Below are 7,833 nucleotides of genomic sequence, written 5' to 3'. Positions count from 1 at the left end.
ATTATATACATGAATTTGTAGGCGCCATATATGAATTTGTAGATAGGAAAGTTGTTAAAAGATTACTACATTCTGGTACTAAATGACACAATTGAAATAGGCACAAATCACAACCAGAGCATCTCCAACTCCAGAAGTTTAGGAATAATATAAGGAAATGAAATTATTATTAACTGAGCAGTGTTATAGCTTAGTAGGGAAAAGAAAGAAAAATTACGTTATCAAAACCATAATTATGCTATTATACCCAGAGACATAAGGATAAGCAAACTATGCTTAAACCATACAAGATTTTCTTTCACTTAATTTTTGTTTCCTAAAATGAAAATATGCTCCTACATCCATTCCCAAATGAAAAGCATGTAATGAGGTCTATGATGGCTTCACTTCTCTGCTTAGTGATGGTATGGTCAAAAATACCTATCTAGTCTTTGTAATTGCTGGCATTCAACAGCACATTTACTGAACAGGAATAATCTGCTGTTTACTCCTTTGAGCTTAGTCTGAGGAAGTTATGAGGCTTCATGGTATTCAAATGATAGGGTCCCAGGTACACCAACATCAGGCACTCAACTTCCCCTTGTCTTTCAACACCCAAACCAGCAGGAAGTAACCACTAAACCAAACAAAACAGAGTGGGAACCCGAAATTAAAAACAAAATTTCAAACCCAACCAAACAAGATACATACAACAACTCCTATTGTTCACCTCTGTTAGGAAGAGACACACTAAGCACAGCAGCATTACTTCATGGACTATGTTATCTCATTTTTTCTAATGATACAGCTTGAGCCCACCCTCTCTCAGTTTTTTACTGAACTTCTTGGCCATGCTCTGCTGCATAGATTCACCTGTAGGAGCTGTTGGCCCCTGGCATGTACCACAGTGCCAGTCCGAGCAGAAAAGTCAGCTTTGCTTTTATCTGTTAACAGACAACAAACAGATCTGGTCTCATTTTCGTTTTGGTTGCAAACATCTTTCAACAAGTGGTCAGACAAAAAAAAAAAAATTAAACACTGAAAGATAAGTATCTCTGGCCTCTGGGGAAGAAACAAAATTACCTAAGACCGACTTGAGAAAATGTGTAAATGTAAAACTTTAGATTCTGCAAATGAATGACAAAATCATCTATCAAATTATTCACCACCACTTCCTAGGGTAGATATAAAGTGTGTATGAATGTTTGCTGCTTTTTCCAAACATAAAAGAAATATGAAACATTAAAATATTTATGGAAGTGTTCAGTCCCGCAAATGCTTAATTTTTCTATCATTTTATTTTAGGCATCCATTATAGATAAAATACAATTTCTATTATCAGTGACATCCCAGGATGGAACACAACGCGTAAGCGCTTATAGTCTGGGATCAGAGTCTAACTCTTTCCGGCAGCAGATGGAGTCTGGGACCCAGCCCTGGTGGGCACGGCCCTGCCCTGGAATTCGCTGGGAATTCGGGACCAGTCTCGGCCAGGTTGGCGCACGGCAGGACCTGGGAGTACGGAGGACCGCCTGCCGCTCCTCCTCGTCAATAAACCACAGAATTGTCAGGGTATGGAGGGACCTCAGGAGATCATTTAGTCCAACTCCCCTGCTAAAGCAGGGTCACCTAGAGCAGGTGACACAGGAACTCCCCACAGGTGGGGTTTGAATGTCTCCAGAGAGACTCTATGACCTCCCTGGGCAGCCTGTTCAGTGCTTTGTCATCCTCAACGTGAAAAAGCTCTTCCTTAGGTTGAGGTGAAACGCTTTGTGTTTTAGTTCATTGCCATTGCTCCTCGTTCTGTCTCTGGGCACCGCTGAGAAGAGCCCGGCACCATCCAAGTGCCACCCGCCTTTGAGGTACCTGTGTGCACTAACGGGACCCCGTCAGTGCTCTCCGGACTAAACCGGCCCAGCTGCTGCAGTCTCTCCTCATCAGAGAGATGCTCCAGACCCCAAATGACCTTTGTGCCCCCCCGCTGGACCTCCCCAGTAGCTCTTTGTCTCTCTTGTACTGATGAGCCCAGAACTGAACACAGCGCTCCAGATGTCGCCTCACTGGGGCCGAGTAGAGGGGCAGGATCACTTCCCCTGCCCTGCTGGCCATATTCTTCCCCGTGCACCCCAGGTTACCACTGGCCCTCCTGGCCTCAAGGGCACACTCGCTTTATAGCCCGAGATTTACTCTTTTCTCGTGCCTCGGGAAGCTCCGCATTGCAGACGTCTGCACCCGAGGGCAAAGGGCTGCACCAGCGCCGCCCCGCCGGGGCTGACTCACGGCCGGGCCGGGCCGGGGGGGGCGGGGCTGGGCGGGGATTGGCTGGCGGGCCGGCGACGGCCGGCGGGGATTGGCTGCCGCGCGGCCTTTGTTCGGCTGCAGCCAGTGCCGCAGGGCAGCGGAAGTTTGAGTGACGGGAGCGCGCGAGCCGAGACCGCTCCGGGGGAGCTGCCTCACAGCCAGAGGCGCCCCGCCATGAACCTGGAGAGCAAAGTGAAGAAGGTAAGGGGGGCTGGCCGCCGGCTTGTCTGCCGCGCACGCCGGTGTCCGCCCTCTGGGGAGCGGCGTATCCGCCTCGTCGCTGTAGCCCCCGCCGGGACTGCCCTGGGGTCGCCCCCCGGGTGCCGCGATCAGCCCTTCCTGGCGCCCCACGCTTCCCGCCCGGCCCCCGTGGCGGAGGTGGGAGGCAGGAGAGCTGTGTGCGGGGTATCCCCGGTGCGCATACAGCTGGGCTGCCTCGCTGCTCCCGACCCCAGGTAGTCGCTGCAGTTGTTTCCCCTGGTGGGGACGGACCGCTGTTCGGTCATGCAAGTAAAACGTTTGTACGGTCCCCCAGTGAACCCCTGCGATCTGATAGTTGTTTTCATGTACGTGTGCTGTGTGTATGGGTATGAAACCTGAATTACAAGCAGCCAAGTCTCTGTTTGTGGTTAGGTTAGTGATTAATTTCAGACCTACGATGTGACTGACTCCTTACAAGTGTGTTAACAGCGTTCCAATGGATTACTCCCTTGAGCGAGAAGCCTTGGCTTGATTTTCTTTCTTTTCAAAGGTGTATTGACTAGTTAGTTGCGTCAAACTGTCAAGAAACAAAAGGTAAGTAAAAGAAAGCAATAAGTAATCCAATGGTATTGAATCTCTTCGCAAAACTCACCATTTAAAACTTCCTATGCAAACTGACTTCATGTGGGAAACTCATGTAAGTCTTTGCTTCTAGTTCTTTCACAAGTTAAATGTAGAGCTAAATCACTGACTTTTTAAAAATTAGAAACTTATATGTAGTATCTGTTTTGTTGCTATTTGATAAGGAGAAAAGGAGCTTTATATGTGAACATGGGTTAAATCTATACATATCCTTCATTGATATGTGACAAGTAGTCTTTTGAAATGCATGTTGTATGAATGTGTGGGGTTTATTCCTGAGTTGTATTATTCAAAGGTAGCAACTTATTTTAAAATATGTGTATGCGCTTTTGTAAACCTGTGTGCTTTTCTATCTTGCAGGCTAGGAAGTGACTTGGGGGTGGGAATAGTTGTGTATTGTGGAAGGCTACCTGTTAAGGCTGAATCCTAGCAATGGTTAGCCTTGAGTTATGGCTTGCTTCAAGTGATGTCACCAAGTGATAATATCACTTGGGTGAGCATCCTGCTTTGGAGGAGCTGCCTATCTCAACCCCCAGTCATTAGGCCATCAGATAGCTGTAGCTAAGTAGTGTCTCTGTCTTTAGAAGTAGTTGTGTGCCCGGGCTTGTTCCCCTTGTGTGACTCCTTGTATGCAATGAAAATAAGCTTCTTGAGGAGTTTTGCTTGTATTTTCTCAGCACAATTTAAAACTTAAACTTGATGGCATCACAGAGCTTGTTTGGTGGGAGCTTTTTGAACTCCATGAAGTGAGACACATATACTTCTGAAAGATAGAGCATTCTAATTCAGAATTTATTAATCTAAAGATCAGATAAATATGGAGTGTGAAATGACTGTTAAAGCTCTTCTGATAATGGAGTCTTTGAGAGATCTTGTAGTTGCTGAACCTCTGCTTTAAATTGCACTGTAATTATTGGGTAGTTGTGTATGTTTTAAATTTTTTTTACTATTTTTGCCATATTTTTCTTTGCTCATGTTTTACTTCTCTCCTTCATCAACTTTGAAGATTCCTGAAGACTCTTCTGAACTTGTTCAAATAGATGCAGAAGCTAGTGCCACAAAAGAAACCAGCAAAGCTCTGTTTAATGAAAGTAGTTTTTCTATTCTGCTCTGCTTTAGAGTTAATATGCAGAGATGTCTATGATTTGAAAAACTTCACATTTTCTCTGTTTCTTACTATATGTATATTGAGAAAATGATGTTAATTGGGTTGTCTCCCCTCCCTTGCTCACATCATCTCATCTTCTTTCTCTTTGTAACTTGGATGAAACTCATTTTTCAAGAGAACAGAAGAGGCTCTGTGGGAATCCCTACAGGGAGAACTGGGAAGCTTTGCTAAGTACCAGCAAGTTCAGTACAAAATTCTTCTTTTTTGACTACCAAGATTTACTTAATGAAAACTTCTTAGATTTTGTACACTGAATAGAATAACAATTTCATGGCAACTCTGGAATAACTGTGAGTCTTCTTTTTTGGTCCTTTAATTCCACTTCTTACCCTGTTTGTTTTATTATCATTTTGTTCTCTCTTTTTTGCCAACTCCCGTCTTTCTTGAAGGGTGGAAGAACATTCTGAGAAGTTTCCAGTCAAGTTTATCAAAAGCAGTGAACTACTTGGCTTTTAGAAGAAACTTTTCCAGGAGGTGCCTGTGTCAGATTTTTAGTTTGTCAGCAGCAATGGGTTGCTTTACCACATGCTGTAGTTCTCACCTGTCTTGCACCCTGGAGCAAAATAGCTTGAGTCTTCTTATGAAATGTAGGTATTTATTGCCTGGGAAATAACCTGGTAAACATTATGGAGTGGTAAGTGGCTAGTCTGCCTGTTGGGCAGGAAGTTCCTAGAACACTGGGCAGACGAAAGCAGGAATTGTCACACTGTCCTCAGATAAGTAATTACATTGCATTTTTGAACTCTGACTTTACTTGTTGGCTATTCTGTAGCCCTGGTGTTCAGCAGGTCAGAAGGAAATGAATGCCTCTTGGAGCAGCATGTGGTGTGGAGGCTCAGACATTCAGCCGGTGCTGTAGAAAAGCTTCTTCCCCTACCCACAACTGCTAATTTATAACTGTACAGGGTTATATATTGGGATGTTTTCTGTTTCTGGAAAACCTGATAGATGAAGTTTCCAAAGTGACATACCTAAGATTTATGTAAGTGTCAGTAATCCATGAGTCCATTCTTCAGTTTTGAGCTTCTGTATTGTCTCTTTGGAAAGCTGCTGCATACGTTTATATCTACATGTCTAGGTTTGTATGAAGAAAAAAAGCACTCAGAGAGTCTGTTTTCATTGTTGATACCAGGTTTGGTGGGGATTTTTCTCCAAATGTAACAGTTCTAGCACAGCCTGACTAGAATTGCTTCCTTCTAGTGCAAGACCACTAGGATTCCAGCAATGTACCTGTTCTTCAGCAGGAAGAACTACTGTCCCACCTGCCACAATTTCTAACCCATCCTTTTACCAGTGGATGCCTTACATATTTGCTGCCTTGGGACAGAAAAGCAGCAGTCCTGTTTAACGTACCCCTCTTAAGGGCACAATTACTTTGGCTTAGACTTTTAATTTAACTTTTTTGGCTTCTTTCATGTGTTGTAAAGCTCATCTTGATGTCTTAAAAAGTGGCCAAAGGAACCAGTACTACCGTGTGGCCAGATGTCTTGCTTGGTCTGAATCCTGGGCTCTGGACAGCCACAGTCCACCAGAAACAGAAATTACAGCATGAACTTTCTGCACTGAGCAATATATATGCAAATGTGTGGAATGACATGTAAATTTTGTACTCAGTCCACCATGCTTTTTAGAGCTATTAAATAACTGGCAAACATCTAAGCAGTGAATAGTGTCTTTTTAGCTGCCTTGTGAATACTAAGTCCATGACTTTCCTGCTCTGTTACAATTTTCCTTTCAAGGGGATAGGGAGTTTAGGAGAAACTGTACAGTTTTCTCCTTTTTCTCAGGAGGAATTAGATTTGCTCTTGCATTTGAGGATCATGAAGATAGTGTTTTTATAAAACAAGTGCACAACAGAGCTGAAGGGTAAAAACAGTAGCTCCAGCTTGAGAAGTACTTGTGCAAAGAAACCAGACCACTGTTTCTCCCAAATACAATATACGCTGTGTTCTCAAACCTTGCTTTGAGGCTATAGGGAAAGTGAAGATTTAATGCTTTGTGGTGAATACTCTAGCAGAACTTTGTTCTAACAGCTTGGATTCCTGCCCTGTCTGCCACCTCTGTGAACTTAGTAAAATGAATCAGTAGGTCACAGTCCTGCTTTTCAGCCCTGCTAGCAGCATGGTCTCATGCTTCACTAGAGAAAATAAGAATCTGGCAGTGAGTCTGTTCTATATAAACTTCCACAGTATAATACTTGCTTTATAAAAAGAACTTTGCTTTCCATGAAGAAGGGGCAGGGCAGTATGGGGGGAAGAGATGAAACTTTTCTAATGTGGAATTTGTGTATGCTTTTTTCTAATGGCATGAGACTTAGTTTGTTCTGTTATAGTTGGAAAACCAAACATGGTGCTTTGGACATTGCTAAGTCAACAACTGTAATGATCTTTGATAAATGAATGGTGAATAAAGTATGTATAGGAGCAAAGTCAACTTTTCTGTGTTTTGCAAAGCATGATTTAATAATGTCTGCTGGGCTGTACTTCCTGTTGAGGTCACTGTTTGTTTTGGTGTTACTGCTATGGAAACCCATTATAGCAGGTCTTTTTTGCTGTTTCATATGTATAGTAAGATCAAGGAAATGTACTTTTATTCAGGGGTGAGTTTTGCCTGCAAGTGGAAGAATTAAAACATTTATGTAGATATGAGGGGAACTACTTAAGTTTTGTTCCCAAGGAAACTTAATTAACTGCTTCCTGCATATGCTGTGGTGTTTGAGGGTTCCCCCCCCCCATAAAAATTAAAAAAAAAAAAAAAAATATGTGAACAATTTTGGAACAGCTGTCTGAATCCATACCGCTAGTTATTTTTCATCTAGCATCCCTGGATAGCAGCTTGGCAAATATGGCACAGCTAAACTAAACTTTTTTGGCATTTACTCTTTTTTGCCCTATGGCAAAAGTACTCTCCAGTTGTCTGACTATAAAATATCATGAAATGCCTGGATAGCAAATCAAGAAACTCTTTGAATGCAGGACTGCATGACTTTCAAGATCAGATGAAACTTTCTTGGATAGGGTATAATTATAAGCCAAGTATTTTACAGCAAGGTGCAGGGGGGGTGGGGGGAATCAACTTACTTTGAGTTACAGTATTCTGTCATAAAAGTAACGAAGATCTGCTTCTGCAGTTGTTCCTGGGGAAAAAAAATGTTTCTATTTTCTTCTAAGTAAGTAATAGTAATGGTGAGTTGCAATTTTCAATGAAATTTTATTGGTAAATGTTGCTTAAAATTGCTTTTTACTTCAAGAGAGTATACTGAGCATGTCATGCAAATTACTATCTTCTTCCTTGCAGATGCAAGGTTTACAGTTATAAGGGTGTAGATAATAAATATCTATAATGTAGTCCATTTAAAAATTGTATTTTACAATCTAAATAGATACATGTTTCATTTATATATAACTAATACTTATGTGTATAGGTTGGGTGTGTATGTGTGTGTGTATATATATATATATGCATGTTTTTTGAATAGGGGTGTACATGTACTAACCCCCTAATATATAGTTTTTGCTGGTAACCAAAGTTGGTGGGATTCT

Source organism: Cinclus cinclus, chromosome 4 (genome assembly GCF_963662255.1).
Source record: "Cinclus cinclus chromosome 4, bCinCin1.1, whole genome shotgun sequence".
Lineage (NCBI taxonomy): Eukaryota > Metazoa > Chordata > Aves > Passeriformes > Cinclidae > Cinclus > Cinclus cinclus.
This window is presented reverse-complemented; position numbering follows the sequence as displayed.